The sequence below is a fragment of the Heptranchias perlo genome, chromosome 3, assembly GCF_035084215.1.
Source record: "Heptranchias perlo isolate sHepPer1 chromosome 3, sHepPer1.hap1, whole genome shotgun sequence".
NCBI classification, from domain to species: Eukaryota; Metazoa; Chordata; class Chondrichthyes; order Hexanchiformes; family Hexanchidae; genus Heptranchias; species Heptranchias perlo.
This window is the reverse complement of record NC_090327.1, coordinates 59397215-59417416: the sequence shown is the minus strand read 5'-3', so window position 1 is coordinate 59417416 and position 20202 is coordinate 59397215. Positions and strand designations below refer to the sequence as shown.

Below are 20202 nucleotides of genomic sequence, written 5' to 3'. Positions count from 1 at the left end.
TCTGTGCCGGTCGGAAATTGCTATCCAGCTAAATCTATGCCCCCTGGTCACTGACCCCTCTGCTAAGGGAAATAGGTCCTCCCTATCCACTCTATCTAGGCCCCTCATAATTTTATACACCTCAATTAAATCTCCCCTCAGCCTCCATTGTTCCAAAGACAATAACCCCAGCCTATCCAAACTTTTCTCATAGCTAAAATTCTCCAACCCTGGCAACATCCTCGTAAATCTCCCCTGAACCCTCTCTAGTGCAATCACATCTTTCCTGTAATGTGGTGACCAGAACTGTACACAGTACTCAAGCTTTGGCTTAACTAGTGTTTTATACAGTTCTAGCATAACCTCCCTGCTCTTATATTCTATGCCTCATCTAATAAAGGAAAGTATCCCGTATGCCATCTTAACCAGCTTATCTACCTGTCCTGCTACCTTCAGGGATCTGTGGACATGCACTCCAAGGCCCCTCTGTTCCCCTACACCACTCAGTATCCTCCCATTTATTGCGTATTCCCTTGCCTTGTTTGCCCTCCCCAAATGCATCACCTCACATTTCTCCGGATTGAATTCCATTTGCCACTTTTTTGCCTACCTGACCAGTCCATTGATACCTTCCTGCAGTCTACAGCTTTCCTCCTCACTATCAACCACATGGCCAATTTTTGTATCATCTGCAAACTTCTTGATCATGCCCTCCAACATTCAAGTCCAAATCATTAATATATACCACAAAAAGCAAGGGACCTAGTACTGAGCCTTGTGGAACCCCATTGGAAACAGCCGTCGATCATTACCCTTTGCTTCCTGCCACTGTGCCAATTTTGGATCCAACATGGCACTTTCCCTTGGATCCCATGGGCGTTTACTTTTTTGACCAGTCTGCCATGTGGGTCCTTGTCAAAAGCCTTGCTAAAATCCATGTAGACTACATCAAACGTGTTACCCTCATCTATCCTCCTTGTTACCGCCTCAAAAAATTCAATCAAATTAGTCAGACACGACCTTCCCTTAACAAATCCATGTTTATTGTCCTTGATTAATCCATGCCTTTCTAAATGACGATTAATACTGTCCCTCAGAATTGTTTCCAATAATTTGCCCACCACCGAGGTTAGGCTGACTGACCTGTAATTACTCGGTCTATCCCATTCTCCCTTTTTAAACAACAGTACAACGTTAACGGTCCTCCAATCCTCCGGCACCAAGCCTGGAGCCAGGGAGGATTGGAAAATGATGGTCAGAGCCTCTGCTGTTTCCTCTCTTGCCAGGGATACATTTAATCAAATTTAGAGCCAGGCCTTCTGGATGATGGGCAGAGCATTGACTTGTGCCAACTCCTCCTAGGAACTTTGAATTTTTTTCTTTTGGATGGTGCCACCATTCTTACACTTGTAGCTTTCAACAACTGTTAGAAAATCTTTTGCAACCCAAAACACTTAAATTGCACTCCTACTAAAAAGTTAAATGCCAGAAACCTTCACGCTCAGTTTTTCCTCCTCTATACTCAGTTTGTAAAATGAACTCTATACGCTATTGTGTTGACACTCTGATTAAAGTAAATAAATTAGTACCTTTGCTAAAATAGCGGACAAAGAAATTTCATTCATATGTATTAGAACATATGCTATTAATGTTGCATAATGTTATCACTTTGATTGTACTTCACCATATGAAGAAAGTATCACAATGAATTAAATATTTCTCCAAAGCTTCAAACCAAATTTGTGGGAGGTTGCTTGTTGCTTAGGTTAATGAGGGATGTTAGTGCTGCGAAATGGAACACCTTCCATTTTGTGCTGCTTTTAAGGTTGCCAACCTTCCCGGATTGCCAGGTAGCCTCCCAGGATGGGCAATTGATTACCTGGACACTGCACCTGGCTGCCTGGGAGGGAAGTTCCTTGTATGCGCAGTTTGCACATGCATACCATCCCAGCTGCCTTCAGCCAGTTAAGCGATGCATTCCCTATCCCCTGCTGGTTGCCTTGCCACCGAACATGCAGTTTGCCACACCGCCAGTGAAACTACAGTGGAGGTGGTAGTGGAAGAGCTGCTGTAGAGAGTAGCACTACGAAAACAGAATCAAAATTTTAAAGGAAGTGAGAGCATAGCAAGGACCTGAGAGGAGAGTGCCTGGAATGTAGAGAAAAATATCTTCGTGCACCATATGTAGCCAGTCCAGAGGGTAAATATCTACCTGTCCACTCCCATTCACAATTTTACTCCCATTATCTTTAACTTGGGTAGGAATATTGAGTTTTTTTTAACATTTATTAATGGATATGGAATTGGTTCATCTTTCGTTGTAGTCATTTAGAATTGCCAGTCCTCCCAGATTGCCCAGGAATCTGCTGCGATGAGTGATTGATCTCCTGGACGCTGTTGCTGGCGACCCGGGAGAAGTATATTGTTGCATGCGCAGCTCGTGCCCCGGCATCTCTGTGGGCTGGACTCTAAATTCCCACCCTGTAACCATCCTGGCTGTCTCCCAGGTGTTCGAGGCACTGTGCATCTTTGGTTTCAGCCAAATGGGCCATTCATTCCATGCTGGAATTTCCTCATGGCTGGTCGCCCCACTGTTCGAAGTGCAGCATTTCCAGGAGTAGGGGGAAGGAGACTCAGGTCGGACAGTAAGATCACTGTAAACCTCACTGCCCAAAGTATTCTGCACTCTTCACCTTTGGGTGGGAGCATAGAGAATCCAGCTCAAAACCTTTTTCAAGCTCTCCTTCTAAGAGATATTAGCCTAGAAATTACTGTTGGTGACATTAGTGGACCAAGGTTTATCATTCATAGGGCATTCATCTCTCTACTATTTTAGCCAAGGCGTTAACGCATTTGAAACATATGGGGTAACACTTATATTAAAGTAACAGATAGGGGAATGTGATATGAGCTTGCGCAGCATTCATCCAATGGTATTGTCAACAATACCATTTCTGGGTTATAGTACTTCCTTCACTGTTGAGTCCAGCTCTAATTGTTCCATTTGTTGCACTGTTCACTGTTTTACTAACATTGTCATCAACTCTTCCAGTAGCCACAGCTCAATATATTAATGCTTGGTGGAATAGTTTTGGAACTTTTGGTGAAACTTTGCAAAGTTCCAGTCTGCCTTTAATTTGTGTCATCTGCAAATGAGTAGTTTATGCTCCCCTAGACATAAATGCTACTAATATAACTACTCCTAGTGCTGGGGACAATTTATTAACTCAATCAAAAGCTTACTGTCCTGTAAGGTAAATGTTAATAGTTACTGTTTCAAATGTTGCTAACTTGCAAGCTGAAATAAGTATTAGCAATCTATTGGATAGAACAACCCAGTTCCACGAAAAAGTATGTGATTCTCTTCATTTATTTTCACTTGTCAGCTTTCCTGATGCTATGCTATCCTCCAAGACATACTGGGATGATCAGGAGCATATTTGGGCAACACTGCAGGACTCTCCGATAATTTTACTTCTATACTTATTACTCACCCATGATACAGCAATGCACCACTCACAAGATGCTCTGGGGGTGAAATTGGGCCATTTTACGCTTGCTTTTAGGTGCTACGCGGCCAACTAAGCCGAGAAAATTGGGTCCGAGATGCGTGCGCACACTTCCAACAGGAAGTGTGCAGGACACCATCTTGGTAAAGGAGTTTGTGCGCGTGCACCTAACGACCGTCGGCAGCATGCAGAGTAGGGAGATTATGTCGCGAATCAGTGTGCAATGCTGGTTTAAAGGGACCATTGCTACTTTGGAACCCCACACTCCATCCAACACATTGTCTTAACCTCGCACAGCTGAACATGACTTAAACGGCATGCAGGACCTCCCACCAGCGCTATTTAAAGGGTTCGCGCAGGAATTACAGGTTAGTTGCTGGATTATTTCTTCTGGCTGCTGGTGCATTTGTACGTGTTTTTGGAGGTTTCCTATACTTGGATAAAGTTTCAATACTCTACAGGGAGTGGGCTGGCTGGCTGACAGGCAACAGCAAGGGCACAGGCGTAGTGGCAGGGGTTGGAGCAGGAATGTTGTCAACCTGAGAGAGAACAGCAGGTTCGTTTTCCATGGAGCCACTTGCTGCCTCCTGTCATGCGCCACCTTCTCCTGCAAGAAAGAGGGAAGTGTGTCAGTGAGTGTCCTGCAAGATGTTTGGGTGATGTGGCTGTCATGATTGAATAGCTACCAGTGTGTTTGAACTGTGAGTTGTGGTTGTGAGGCTTGCAAAAGTGCTAAATGTGTGAGGGTGAGATAAAGCATATGATTTGAGCAGTTGAGTACTAACTGAAAGAGATTGTTGGTAGGTGGCTGATGGGGGTGTAGTGAATTGAGCAGTGGATGAGCCGAGTGGTGCAGTTGGTACGATATGCCAGTTGAAGCATGAACTCACTTTGACAACTCGTTTTAAATCATTGAATTTCTTCCTGCGCTGCATTCATGTTCTTGGATCTATGCTCCTGGCATTTACCTATTTCTTCCCACTGCCTCTTCAGAATATGCCTGGAGGGCCTCCTGCCCCGCTGCAGATACAGGATGCTTGCTGCTCCTTCTCTCCACCAAGGCCTCCAGTGCATCATCAGAGAACCTTGGCGCACACTCTCTCCCAGGTGCAGCCAATCTTCAAAGAATCATAGGAACAAAGGAACAGGGATAGGCCATTTAGCCCCTCGTACCTGTTCCAACATTCAATGATTCCTGGCTGATCTTTAACCTAACTTCATATACCCGCCTTAGCCCCTTATCCCTTAATACCTTTGGTTAACAAAAACCTATCAATCACAGATTTAAAATTAACAACTGAGCTAGGATCAAATGCCGTTTCCGGAAGAGAGTTCCAAACTTCTACCACCCTTTGCATGTAGAAGTGTTTCCTAACTTCACTCCTGAAAGTCCTGGTCCTAATTTTTAGGCTATGTCCCCTAGTCCTAGACTCCCCAACCAGCAGAAATAGTTTTTCTCTATCCACCCCATCAGTTCCCCTTAATATCTTGAAAAGTTCAATCAAATCACCCCTTAATCTTCAAAATTCCATGGAATATAACCCTAGTTTGTGTAATCACTCCTCGTAATTTAGCCCTTGGAGTCCAGGTATCATTCTAGTAAGTCTACACTGCACTGCCTCCAAGGCCAATATATCCTTCCTTAGGTGCGGAGCCCAGAACTGAACACAGTACTCCAGGTGTGGTCTGACCAGGGCTTTGTATAGCTGTCACATAACTTCTATCCCCTTGTATTCTAGTCTTCTAGATATAAAGGCCAGCATTCCATTAGCCTTTTTGATTATTTTCTGTACCTGTCCATGACATGGACCCCTAAGTCTCTTTGGACCTTCACTGTTTCGAGCTTATCACCATTTAGAAAGTACTCTGATCTATCCTTTTTAGGTCCAAAGCAGATGCCCCACACTTGCCTACATGAAATCCATTTGCCACAGTTTTGTCCATTCACTTAATCTATTAATATCTCTCTGTAATTTTATGCTTCCATCTACACTGCTTATAATGCTGCCTGTCTTTGTGTCATTGGCAAACTTGGATATGTGGCTCTCTATCCCGTCATCTAAGTTGTTAATAAATACAGTGAATAGTTGAGGCCCCAACACAGATCCCTGTGGGACCCCACTAGTCATATCCTGCCAATTTGAGTACCTGCCCATTATCCCTACTCTCTGTCTCATGCCGCTCAACCAATTTCCTAACCAGATCAATAATTTGCCCTCAATTCCACGAGCTTCAACTTTAGCTAACAGTCTCTTATGAGGGACTTTATCGACTGCCTTATGGAATCCATGCTGTCTCTCTCTCTGATCAGCTGAAAAATTTCACGGCGTTCAGTCAAGTGCCAGGCAATGATGATGTCCAACAAGAGAGTGTCTAACTATCTCTCCTTGACATTCAACGGCACCATCGCCGAATCCCCCACCATCAACATCCTGGAGGTCACCATTGACCAGAAACTTAACTGGACCAGCCACACAAACGCTGTGGCTACAAGAGCAGGTCAGAGGCTGGTATTCTGCAACAAGTGACTCACCTCCTGACTCCCCAAAGCCTTTCCACCATCTACAAGGCACAAGTCAGGAGTGTGATGGAATACTCTCCACTTGCCTGGATGAGTGCAGCTCCAACAACACTCAAGAAGCTCGACACCATCCAGGACAAAGCAGCCCATCCACCACTCAAAACATTCACTCCCTTCACCACCAGCGCACTGTGGCTGCAGTGTGTACTATCTACAGGATGCACTGCAGCAACTCGCCAAGGCTTCTTCGACAGCACCACCCAAACCCGCGACCTCTAGCACTTAGAAGGACAAGGGCAGCAGGCACATAGGAACAACACCACCTGCATGTTCCCCTCCAAGTCACAGACCATCCTGACTTGGAAATATATCGCTGTTCCATCATCGTCACTGAGTCAAAATCCTGGAACTCCCTACCTAACAGCGCCGTGGGAGAACCTTCACCACACGGACTGCAGCGGTTCAAGAAGGCGGCTCACATCCACCTTCTCAAGGGCAATTAGGGAATGGCAATAAATGCTGGCCTCGCCAGCGACGGCCACTTCCCATGAACGAATAAAAAAACTCTATCCTTAATTATAGGCTCTAGTAATTTCCCGACAACAGATGTTAGGCTAACAGGTCTATAATTCTTTGGTTTCCCTCTCTCACTTTTCTTAAAAAGCGAACTTACATGTGCAATTTTCCTATCTGAAGGAACGGATCCTGAATCAAGAGAACTTTGGAAGATTATAGTTCGGGCATCTGCAATGTTCTCACCTACTTCGTTTAAAACCCTGGGATGGAAACCATCTGGTCCTGGGGATTTGTCTCTCTTTAGCGCCATTATTTTCTTCATTACTGTTAGTTTGCTTACGTTAATTATGGTGCGTCCCCATCCCTGAGTCAACATTAGTTTCCTTGGAGCGCCCGGCATGCTACCCTCTTCCTCTACTGTAAATACTGATGCAAAGTAATTATTTAACATGTCTGCCATTTCCTTATTTTCATTTACAATATCACTATTATCAGTTTTTAAGGGGCCCACATTGCTCTTGACCGCCCTCCCTTTCCTAATATAATTCTAAAGATTTTTTGTGTTGATTTTGATATCCCTTGCAAGTTTCTTTTCAGACTCCCTTTTTGTAGCTCTTACTATCTGTTTTGTCACCCTTTGTTGTTCTTTGTATCTCTCCCAGTTGCCAGGATCTGTGCTATTTTTTGCATTTTTGTATGCTTTTTCTTTTAGTTTTAGGTTGTCCCTTACCTCTTTTGTCGTCCATGGTTGTTTTTTTTGGCAAGTAGAGCTTTTGCCCCTAAGGGGTATAAACTGGTTCTGTAACACGTTAAATTCTTTTTTGAACACCTCTCACTGATCTTCTGTCATTTTACCCATTAACAGATTTGCCCAGTTTACTGTGGGCAGTCTCTGTCGCATCCCGTTGAAGTTGGCCTCACCTAAATTTAGAATCTTAGTAGCTGATACGGGTTTCTTCTTTCAAACACAACGTTGAACTCGATCCTATTATGATCGCTATTAGATAAATGTTCATGCACCATTAGACTGTTAGCTAAATCTGTCTCATTACTCATTACTACATCTAATATGGCCTGCCTCTTGTTGGTTGTAGGACATATTGTTGCAGAAAGCCATCCTGAACACAGTCAAGAAATTTGTTACCTTTCTGACATGAGCTCGTCTGCTTATCCCAATCTATATGAAAGTTAAAATCCCCCATTAAAACCACTCTGCCTTTTCTACAAGTTTGTCTAATCTCTGCATTTAGACATTGTGCCATTTCACAGCTGCTACCAGGGGGCCTATACACAACTTCCACTACAGTCTTAAATCCTTTTCTATTTCTTAATTCTATCCAGTTCTACCCACTGCCTGCTTATCTCTTGTTATATCCTCTCTTATCATTGAAGTAATTTCATCCTTAATCATGAGGATACTCCTCCCCCTCTACCAGTTTCCCTATCCTTCCCGTAGACCTTATAACCTGGTATATTCAGTACCCAGTGCAGACCGTCTTGTAGCCCTGTCTCAGTAATGGCTACCATGTCATACCCTCTAAGTTGAATTTGCACCTGTAATTCATTCAATTTGTTCCTCATACTCCATGAGTTTGTATAAAGACCGCTTATTTGGGCCACACACCCTAACCTGTTCTTCTGCTCTAATGATGTTTTTCTCACATATTTCTTACTTTTCGCTCTCCCAATTTAATTACTTTACCTCTTTTAGTTTTCCCTTACCTGTAGTGTCTAAAGCATAGTTTCTGACTACTACTTTACTCTCTTCCTTTTTGTTTATTTTAGAATTATTATTTATATTACTTTTTCCACCTGAGCCCTCCTGCCATTTACTAGTTTAAAGTCCTTGTGACTGCTATTTATATATAATTTCTGCTAAGACCCTGGCTCCAGCCCAGTTCAGGTGGAGCCCATCCCAATGGTACAGTTCCTTCCTGTCCCAGTAATGGTGTCAGTCAGCACAGCACAGATTCAGTTTTGAAATGACTCCCACCACTTCTTTAAGCCACAATACACCTCCCCTTTAAGAGGTGCAGGCTGCCTTTAAGAAGCGTGAGCCACTTGCGTTATCGGGCCCCTGCTGATGCGTGCAGCCAGTCAACAGCATAGTTAACACTGGCTGCAGGCAGCAATCATTTAAAACAGCAGGCAGCACGAATGTAACATGCTGCCTGCACTGCAACGACCGATTATGGGTTAATCACATGGGTTAATCTCCCTGTGCCCGTTTTTAGGGGTTATCCTATTTAACCTTCTTTATCTCAAAACACAGCTGACAACAAGCCAATTTAGGGTAGCTAAATTTGAACGTTAACAAAAGTTGGGATAAGATGCGTCTGTCTCAGATTAGGAGTCTAGGCTTGCTTCTAAATCTTTGGGCTGTTCCCAATGAACAGTAATTGTACATAAGAAAAGTCAGAGATGAGAAAAGGTAATTCAACCCATCAAAGCTCAGACCTCTAGTACATTAATTCTCCTGTCATGTAACTGAATTGCCTTTTGAATAACCCTATTGTTTAGCTTCCATTACTTTCCTTGATAGATTATTCCAAACATTTTAATTCATTGCAAATCAAACTAGGCTTTACAAACATCTGAAGTTTGGACCGTGCAGTGGGATAGCTTTCCACTTTCTACACATTCTAGTTACTTAATTTGTGTATTATGTTTTGCTGGCTTCAGCTTTATGTTGCAATGGGAGCATCTCATTTGACAGTGTATTTTAAAACTGTGTGATATTATCCTTCTAATTTCTCTTGCGGTCTAACAATTGGACTTGTGACCATCCATCACAGTATCCTTGAAAGTCTGAAGGGTTGGAGTGTTGAAATTCCCTAGCAGGTAGGGGATAATTCAACAGCCTGAATTCTGTAGTTTCTCAAGGGAGACCATACCTCACCATGTACAGACATATTTCAAATTTAAACTCTGTTTATGCTGAAACTCTGTGGATATAGATTTTCCTAAAACATTTCTCCAAATGCCATTTTTTAAATGAGATATAGCTGCTGAGAAATCAAACGTTTTTCTGATTTGCACAAAGCATCTACATGAGTCAATTCAGTACAGTATGTGAGATGAAGTTTATGGGGTTAGTTTTATATGTCCACGTAGCTGGCGGTGAGCCTCACCCACCTGGAGCACCTGTCAGGAATGTAGATGTGCTCTGTGGACTATTTTCTGACTATTAAAATCCTGGGCAGTGTGCATCCGAATTTCTGATACATGCTCCCGATGGGCAAGGTTTCCCATCAGCACTACAGAGTCGTAAATTATCCCCTGTACCTAGTCTAAAGATGCATCGATGATCACTGTTTCCCAAACAAAAACAGAGGAGATTGATTACTGCTAGGAAAGCAATAAAAGCAATAAAATGTTCACAAAATAGCCAAATGCTCCCTGCCAGGAGTGTGCATTTATAAAATCCACCCTAAGTATGAAATCCTTTCATATTCTTTGAAGGCATGTATGCAATCTTGGCCTAATTTGTTTATTTTACATTATCCCACTTGCTCTGCATTTTGTGAAGTGAGCACATTTTGTCTTGAATCAAATTGTGCTCCCCCAATGTTCATTTAATTTGTATGGCATCGCTAAGAAGGAGGCAGTGTTAATGTAACACCTGAGGGACTTGAAGCACCTAAGACTACCATCAATCAGGTAAAAAGACAGCTAAGATATGTGTGCGTTAATGTGTGGTAATTTGGTGCATTACTGCAATTTTACCCTCAGTCCCAAAATTCATCCTGAGATGGAATCAGATTAATATGTGTTAATGCAGACGCCAATTAAAGGCGAAAATGCAAATTTATTTATATCTTCCAGCCCACATGACGTTAATATTGCTCGCTATAAAGGTGGCATTAAGATAACAGGGAGAGTCAGCGCAGATCAGCATGGAGCAGAGTAGGAGATGTTGTAAAGAGAAACTCAGGTGTTTTAAGACACACAGCTGCACTAGTGAATCATCATATCTGACTTTGCTGGACATGTTGGGAGGTGACAAAGAGGATGAGGAGCAATAGAGGAGAGCTAAAGAAGTTTGAGGCCATAGGAAAAGGATCATCAGAATCCACTAATACCTAAGGCAGCACACTAATTGCCAGCGAGAGCCACTGATCTCACTGAGGAGAATTATGTGAGGAGATCACACCTCATCAAGATATCCAGAAATGAAATGTACCAGAGCTCATGCCTCATCAAGGAAATTATAAATAAATCTTGTGGACTCCTACAATCAAGGAATAAATGATCAGTAAGTTTGTAGTTCATCACAGGTAGTTCAGGTCACAGATTCTCTGTTTTGGCATGCCTCTGAATATATTAAAATCAGCATAGGCATGTAGCAAGAGCAGGCTAGGCTAGCAGGTTGTTTTGAAAGATGTTCCCAGGTTGTAGAGCACCATTAACTGCATCTATGGGCCCGATGTTACCAGGGCTGCGAGTTCTCGGCAGGGGGGGCTATCGGGCGCGTGGGTAACGCGCCCGGCGAAATCAGTCAGCTCCCCGCGCGATCGTAACATAATTGGATTCACTTACCAGATCCTCCGGGTTCCCCACTGCTGATCTGCGCGTCGGGCGGGCTGCGCATGCGCAGTAAGATCTGTCAGCTGGAGGAGCTCTATTTAAAGGGGCAGTCCTCCACTGACAGATGCTGCAACAAATAGAAAAAATTACAGCATGGAGCAGCGCAGGGGGAAGGCTGCTCCCAGTTTAATGATGCCTCACTCCAGGTATCAATACACGGGGTGAGGAGGAGGGGGAGGACAGCGATCTTCCCCCCCACCCCCGGCGGGCGGGAGGAAGCGGCCTGCCTCTGCCACCAGGAAGGCGTGGCTCGAGGTGGCAGAGGAGGTCACCTGCACCACCAACATATCGTCCAGCTGCATACAATGCAGGAGGCGCTCCAATGACCTCAGTAGGTCAGCCGAAGTGAGTACACTTACTCTTTCCCCTACACTCCGTCTGCCACATCACCGCCCCCACCCCACATCTCCTTCAGCACTGCCAACACTACTCTGTCACATCACCCCTCACACCCACTCAAACCTCATCCTCATCTTACCTGCACCTACTCACCTCACCAGTACTCAACCCGCCACTACCACTCAACACAATCCTCATACAATCTCATGGCTCTATCCCATACTCACCCTCTCGTACATCTCTTTCACGGTCAGCCTCACTCAACCTGCCACTACCCGTGCTGCAGCCACAGGGCATGCATCACATATGTGCAGTAGGCAGCGTAAGGCAAACGTGTCGTGAGCATGAAGGGGATGCACAAGGGTGTTTGAGGGTTTGTCACGGTTGTTACTTATATTTAATTTCTGAGCAACTCACATCACATATTATATTGGCACCACTACTGCCATGTCTTCGCGAATCTTGTCTGGTTTGTGCAATAATGCCCTTTCCTGAGGATCACTATGAAGACCCACAACTGATGCCACCCATTGTGTCACTGCAGAGTGGGTGTAGGTGTATTTGCAGGGCTCTTTTGTGCAGACGGCTGAGAGACGTCGGCGATGTCCCCGGTTGCACCCTGGAAGGATGCGGAGGAGAAGTTGTTGAGGGCAGTGGTGACTTTGACAGCGACAGGTAAGAAGATGGTGCTCGGGCCAGCTGGGAGCAGCTGGGCATGAAGGAGGCTGAAGATGTCCACGACTACATGTCGAGTGACTCTGAGCCTCCGTGTGCACTGCTGCTCAGAGAGGTCCAGGAAGCTGAGCCTCGGTCTGTAGACCCTGTGGCGAGGGTAGTACCCTCTGCGACGCATCTCTCTCTGCGGTAGCCCTCCCTCCTGCTGTACAGGTGGATGTGTCACAGCGCTCTGTTGTGGAGCTCCACGTGTCAGAGGTGGACGGCGTGGATGGCGAGGCTGGTGAGGCTGATGATGCTGTTCACCCTCCGAGGAGGTCATGACTGCAGCTATGGCGGCCCCCATCCGTAAGATGTACATTTGAGGGGGTCCGCAAGGTAGGTACATATCTCTGGACCCTGGGGTAAGTGTGCAAGTTGGTGACTTTGATTGTCAGGAGGAGGGTGGTGGAGGCCAAACTTTGTCCCAAGTGACAGAGTGGCCTCCTGCAATGAGTGAGGGTCTCCCCCTACCCCCCACCTGTCAAATGGACCTTTGCAGCTGCCACAGGCTTTTCCAGTACAGCTACAACACTGGCATCTACCCGACAATGTGGAAAATTGCCCAGGTATGTCCTGTCCAAAAAAAGCAGGACAAATCCAATCCGGCCAATTACCGCCCCATCAGTCTACTCTCAATCATCAGCAAAGTGATGGAAGGTGTCATCGACAGTGCTATCAAGCGGCACTTACTCACCAATAACCTGCTCACCGATGCTCAGTTTGGGTTCCGCCAGGACCACTCTGCTCCAGACCTCATTATAGCCTTGGTCCAAACATGGACAAAAGAGCTGAATTCCAGAGGTGAGGTGAGAGTGACTGCCCTTGACATCAAGGCAGCATTTGACCGAGTGTGGCACCAAGGAGCTCTAGTAAAATTGAAGTCAATGGGAATCAGGGGGAAAGCTCTCCAGTGGCTGGAGTCATACCTAGCACAAAGGAAGATGGTAGTGGTTGTTGGAGGCCAATCATCTTAGCCCCAGGACATTGCTGCAGGAGTTCCTCAGGGCAGTGTCCTTGGCCCAACCATCTTCAGCTGCTTCATCAATGACCTTCCCTCCATCATAAGGTCAGAAATGGGGATGTTCGCTGATGACTGCACAGTGTTCAGTTCCATTCGCAACCCCTCAAATAATGAAGCAGTCCGAGCCCGCATGCAGCAAGACCTGGACAACATCCAGGCTTGGGCTCATAAGTGGCAAGTAACATTCGCGGCAGACAAGTGCCAGGCAATGACCATCTCCAACAAGAGAGAGTCTAACCACCTCCCCTCGACATTCAATGGCATTACCATCGCCAAATCCCCCACCATCAACATCCTGGGGGTCACCATTGACCAGAAACTTAACTGGACCAGCCATATAAATACTGTAGCTACGAGAGCAGGTCAGAGGCTGGGTATTCTGCGGCGAGTGACTCACCTCCTGACTCCCCAAAGCCTTTCCACCATCTACAAGGCACAAGTCAGGAGTGTGATGGAATACTCTCCACTTGCCTGGATGAGTGCAGCTCCAACAACACTCAAGAAGCTCGACACCATCCAAGATAAAGCAGCCCACTTGATTGGCACCCCATCCACCACCCTAAACATTCACTCCCTTCACCACCGGCGCACTGTGGCTGCAGTGTGCACCATCCACAGGATGCACTGCAGCAACTCGCCAAGGCTTCTTCGACAGCACCTCCCAAACCCGCGACCTCTACCACCTAGAAGGACAAGAGCAGCAGGCACATGGGAACAACACCACCTGCACGTTCCCCTCCAAGTCACACACCATCCCGACTTGGAAATATATCGCCGTTCCTTCATTGTCGCTGGGTCAAAATCCTGGAACTCCCTTCCTAACAGCACTGTGGGAGAACCGTCACCACACGGACTGCAGCGGTTCAAGAAGGCGGCTCACCACCACCTTCTCGAGGGCAATTAGGGATGGGCAATAAATGCTGGCCTCGTCAACGACGCCCACATCCCGTGAACGAATAAAAAAAAAGGTCCATTTGAACTGTGAGTGTTTCCCCCAGTGTGGGAAACAGTCCCAGTTTGCTTTAAAATCCCACCTCTCCTCACATAATCCCTTAATCAGGTCAGTTAATGACCTGAACAAGCAAAATAAATACGTTCAAGTGGCATCCCGCTGGCTTTAATTGCCTGCGGGATTCCCACCAGCGGGGGCTGCGCGCACGCCGGCGCGTCAGTGGGGAACCCGGAAGTGCGCGGGTTCGAGGCGGGCTCTGGTCCCGCTCCGGGATTTCCCGATTTTCGGGGCCTCCCCGCCAGGAACGCACCCGATAACGGGTGCTAAAATGCTGCCCCATGTCAGCAAAGAAGCACTTGTGCAACATCCCATGGTGCTCATCAACAGAAAAGGATACCACCTGAACAACCAAACACCTGAACATCTGTGACCACTGCCAAATTGAATTCAAGTGAAAGCATAGATAAAAAAATGCACATGACATACATGTCTTAAGTGAATTATGGGTTCTCCACGTTATTCCAGGGTGGACAAGTTGAATGGTTGTTTCCTCGGACATGTGGATTACCTGCTGGGAATATGGCTCAAAACATCACAATACATTCCCCTTTTCTTGAGTAAAGCTGAAACAATGGTTCTGATGTTTAGACCATGCTAGGGATGTTCTACAATATGCCTCAGAGAAATTTGGTACAATGGTTGTGGTGTGCTGGATTTTGCACGTAGCCATCAGAAGATCAAAAAATAGTGCTAGAGAAATTAATGGGACTGAAAGTCGATAACTCCCAAGGACCTGATGATCTACATACCAGGGCTTTGAAAGAGGTGGCTATAGAGATAGAGATAGTGGATGCATTGATTGTCAGCTTCCAAAATTCTATAGATTCTGCAATGGATCCTACAGATTGGAAGGTAGCAAATGTAACCCCACAATTTAAGAAAGGAGAGAGAAAACAGGGAACTACAGACCGGTTAGCCTAACATCAGTAGTAGGGAAAATGCTAGAATCTATTATAAAGGATGTGACAACAGGACACTTAGAAAATAATAATAAAATTTGGCAGAGTCAACAGGGATTTATGAAAGGGAAATCATGTTTGACAAACCTATTGGAGTTCTTTGAGGATGTAATTAGTAGAATAGATAAGGGGGAACCAGTTGGTGTGGTATATTTGGATTTTCAGAAGGCTTTCGATAAGGTCCCACACAGGAGGTTGGTGAACAAAGTTAAAGCAGATGGAATTGGGGGTAATATAATGGCATGGATTGAGAATTGGTTAACAGATAGAAAACAGAGAGTAGGAATAAAGGGGCCTTTTTCAGGTTAGCAGACTGTGCCTAGTGGGGCATCGCAGGGATTGGTGCTTGGGCCCCAGCTATTCACAATCTATATCTATAGCAATGATTTGGACGAGGGGGCCAAATGTAATATATCCAAGTTTGCTGATGACATAAAACTAGGTGGGAATGTGAGTTGTAAGGACGATGCAAAGAGGCTTCAAGGGGATATAGACAGGCTAAGTGAGTGGGTAACAACATGGCAGATGGAATATAATGTGGAAAAATGTGAAGTTATCCACTTTGATAGGAAAAACAGAAATACAGAGTATTTTTTAAATGGTGAGAGATTGGGAAATGTTGATGTTCAAAGGGACCTGGGCGTCCTTGTACATGAGTCACTGAAAGCTAACATGCAGGTGCAGCAAGCAATTAGGAAGGCAAATGGTATGTTGGCCTTTATTACAAGAGGATTTGAGTACAGGAGTAAAGATGTCTTACTGCAATTTTATAGGGCCTTGGTAAGACCGCACCTGGAGTATTGTGTACAATTTTGATCTCCTTGCCTAAGAAAAGATATACTTGCCATAGAGAGAGTACAACGAAGGTTCACCAGACTGATTCCTGGGAAGGCGGGATTGTCGTATGAGGAGAGATTGAGTGGACTAGGCCTGTATTCTCTAGAGTTTAGAAGAATGAGAGGTGATCTCATTGAAACATACAAAATTCTTACAGGGCTCGACAGGGTAGATGCAGGGAGGATGTTTCCCCTGGCTGGGGAATCTAGAACCAGGGGTCACAGTCTCAGAATAAGGGCTAGGCCATTTAGGATTGAGATGAGGAGAAATTTCTTCACTCAGAGGGTGGTGAATCTTTGGAATTCTCTACCCCAGAGGGCTGTAGAGGCTCAGTCATCGAGTACATTCAAAACAGAGATTGATAGATTTCTAGATATTAAAGGCATCAAGGGATATGGGGATGGTGCAGGAAAATGGCGTTGAGGTAGAAGATCAGCCATGATCTTGTTGAATGGTGGAGCAGGCTCCTACTTCTTATGTTCTTATGTTGTTAAGAGGCATACACATGTTTCTGGAAGACATGGCACAGGAAGAGTCAGAATTGGATGATGATGATGAAGAGCTAGCAGAAACTCAGTCGCTGCTGTAGGAAGCAGCACAAGTCCAGCAGCCTCTGAATGAGCAGTTCTATGCTTGAAGCCTACCTTTACACTTCTTCAGCTTTAAACTTTAAACAACTATTGCGTCTTAGTGCCATTTATGAGGAAATCATTACTTCAAAAGTAAACAACGACTATAAAGTTTACAGTTTTTATTGTAAGCAAAGTAGCGAAGTTGTAGGAATAATGTTTCTGAGTGGGCTCCAGTGGTGAGGCATTTTGTTCATGGCCAGGACCTACTGGAAAACCGCAGGCATATTTTTCATCCATCAAGATACCTCACGACTGGCGTATACTCGGAACATTTAGGTTGTGTGTATTTAATGTGATGTGCTGTGCTTCACCTTTATGCTATTTGAAGTGGTGTCATTTCTACGGTGCTACTCCTGTGTGATGTGCTGCTGGACGAAGACAGTCTGCTTCAAATTTGCTTGTTATTCACTTGGCCGCTAACGTCAACGTGTGCTAGACCCAGACAGTCCAGGAATACAATTCAGCAGTGCAGTTGGAGTGGCAGGCACATTTTTCAGTGAAGGCTTGGCCATGTTTTTATCTGCAAACTCTGGCACGTAAATTGCTCAATTATTAATATATATGGCTTCCGTTTCCCAGGCTGCTGTGGAATTTGTTGACACAATAAAGGTGTCCCATGGCATTACAAATAAATAACGGATGAATGCAATGTTTACAATGTTCATAATATTGGTTTAGTTTAGTGATAGCGTATATGTGATGAGTGATTGTCAGAATCGTGATGCATAACTGTACTTACCTTTGTGCTGTGTATCCAACTTTACTTGTACATAATTGCGAAATAGAAGAAGTAGAGGTGGTTGATTCCTAAGGGGTCCTTTGAAGACATTCTTGCTTTCCTGCTGCCCACCGACTTTGGTGTGATCAGGATCGGACAATCCTGCCAGTGGGCTATAACAAACTTCTACCATTCTGGCTGTGGGTATGCACAATTGTTGAAGTTTCTCAGTTGTTGAAAATTTCCAAAACCATGCACATCCTTCCCGAAACTCCATTTTTGAATTTCTCCAATCAGGTTTCTGCTGCTGCCCCAGGTCTGAAACTCCCTTATCCCTCCTCATCCTGCTCGACCTCTCTATGGTCTTCGACCATGCCATTTTGCTCCAATGCCACTCCTCCATTATCCAGCTGAGTGGGACTGCCCTTGCCTGGTTCCACTCTTACGTATCCAGTCATAGCCAGAGAATCTTCTGCAGTTGCTTCTCTTCCCACCCCCACATCATTACTTCTGGAGTCTCCCATGGTTCTAATCTTGGGCTCCTCCTATTTCTCATTTACATATTGCCTCTCGGCGACATCATCTGAAGACATGATATCAGGTTCTACATGTACGCTAAAGACACCCAGCTCTACCTCACCACCACCTCTCTCGACCTCTCCACTGCCACTGTTGTCAGCCTGCTTGTCTGACATCCAGTCCTGGATGAGCAACAATTTCCTTAAATTAAATGATAGTCCATTATCTGTTATAACTTCATTTGGAACGCCATTGTGTGCAAAATGAGTTTCATCTTAGCTATGACTTATTTCCTTTTTCATCAGGTAGTCTGTCTATTTTAGAGAAATCAGAATAGTAGTCAAGTCATAGGGAATAGTTTCTGCCATCTGCTTCAAACAAATCACATCCCATTTTCTTCCAGAAAAAGCAGTTGCTAGCAGCCCTGGATGTCCAGGTACAGGGAGGAACAGGAAAATCAGCACCTAATAAATAAATAAATAAATATGAGCTGTATAAAGCAAGTGACTGATGTCTTGTTTGCTCAAGCAAGCAATTTCATCTCCTTCCCGATTGACAACCAACAGTAGCATGAGAGGGCTCCGTAAGTTTACAGAGTGGCAGAATTCTCCAGTGTCCATGGAGTTATGGATTGCATTCCTGTGGCGCTTTATGCTTCCTTGCACATTCCAATAGCTACATGAATAGGAAAGAATTCTACTCTCGGTTGCAACACCAAATTATACATGACAATGCTCATTTCCCAGGCAGCTGTTATGATGTCTTCATTTTAAAGCAATCCACCATCACAGCATATTTGACACATAAAGGCAAGTCTCAAGGTAGCAAGTCTACAGCAATGGCTCATAAAATCTCTGGTTTCTGAGAACACCAACTGAATATGAGTATAATGAGGTTGATGCTTCCACCAGAGTAACCATCAAGCATGCCATTAGGATGATGAAACAGTTCTTCAGGGGACTGGATAGATCTGGGGACATCCTGCAATACAACCCAGCTAAAGTTTTAAGGATCATGGTAATCTTCTGCATGCTCTACAGTGTTGCCTTGCAAATAGGGATCGTCATGGAGGTCCCACCCACAGCTAGGGGAATACCCAGGGGAGCAGGAACAGCCGAAGAGACTGTAGAAGAGAACCCGATGCTTGGCTGCGAGAGCCATTTGGCAATACTTTTCAGGACACAACAAAGGCACACCCAGCCCAGTCAACCCTGCCAAGTCCTCACTAACATTTGGGGACTGGTGCCAAAATTGGAAGAGCTGTCTCGCACACTAGTCAAGCAATAGCCTGATATAGTCTTAATCACGGAATATACCTATTGGCCAATGTCCCAGACTCTGTGTATGTCCTGTCCCGCCGGCATGACAAACCCACCAGAGGTGGAGGCACAGTGGTATACACTTGGTGGAGAGTGTTTCTGGGTGTCCTCAACATTGACCCTGGACGCCATGAAGTCTCATGGTTTCAGGTTAAAGATGGGCAAGAAAACCTCCTGCTTATAATCACCTACTGCCCTCCCTCAGCTGATGATTCAGTCCTCCTTCACATTGAACACCACTTGAAGGATGCACTAAGGGGTAGAAAGGACACAGAATGTACTCTGGGTGGGCGACTTCAATGTCCATCACTAAGAGTGGCTCGGTAGTACTATCAACTGACTGAGCTGGCCGAATCTTGAAGGACATGGCTGCCAGACTGGGCTTGCTGCAGGTGGTGAGAGAACCAACACAAGGGAATAACCTACTTGACCATGTCCTGACCAATCTAACTGTTGTAGATGCATCTGTCCGTGTCAGTATTGGTAGGACTGACCACAGTCCTCTTAGAGACCAAGTCCCGTCCTCACACTGAGGACACCATCCATCGTGTCATGTGGCACTACCAGTCCTGAATGGTGTTGGACAATTAAGAAGTGAATGAAGAAGGCTCCATGAACATCCCCATCCTCAATGATGGAGGAGCCCAGCATGTGAGTGCAAAAGACAAGGCTGAAGCGTTTGCAACTATCTTCAGCCAGAAGAGCTGAGTAAATGATCCTTCTCGGCCTCCCCCTGAGGTCCTCATCATCAGTCTTCAGCCAATACAATTCACACCTTGTGACATCAAGAAATGATTGAGTGCACTGGACACATGAAAGGTATGGGCTCTGGCAACATCTGGTTGTAATGCTGAAGACCTCTGATCTAGAACTAGCCACACTCCTAACTAAGCTGTTCCAGTACAGCTACAACACTGGCATCTACCCGACAATGTGGATAACTACCTAGGTATGTCCTGTTCACAAAAAGCAGGACAAAACCACTCCGGCCAATTACCGCCCCATCAGCCTACTCCC

General features: G+C 45.2%; 1 protein-coding gene across 7 annotated transcripts in view; it reads left to right on the top strand.

Annotated features, from left to right (window-relative positions):
- The window catches only part of LOC137314484 (nucleolar protein 4-like), a 426906-nt gene that overhangs the window by 247211 nt on the left and 159493 nt on the right, over positions 1 to 20202 (top strand). The window lies entirely within an intron of this gene.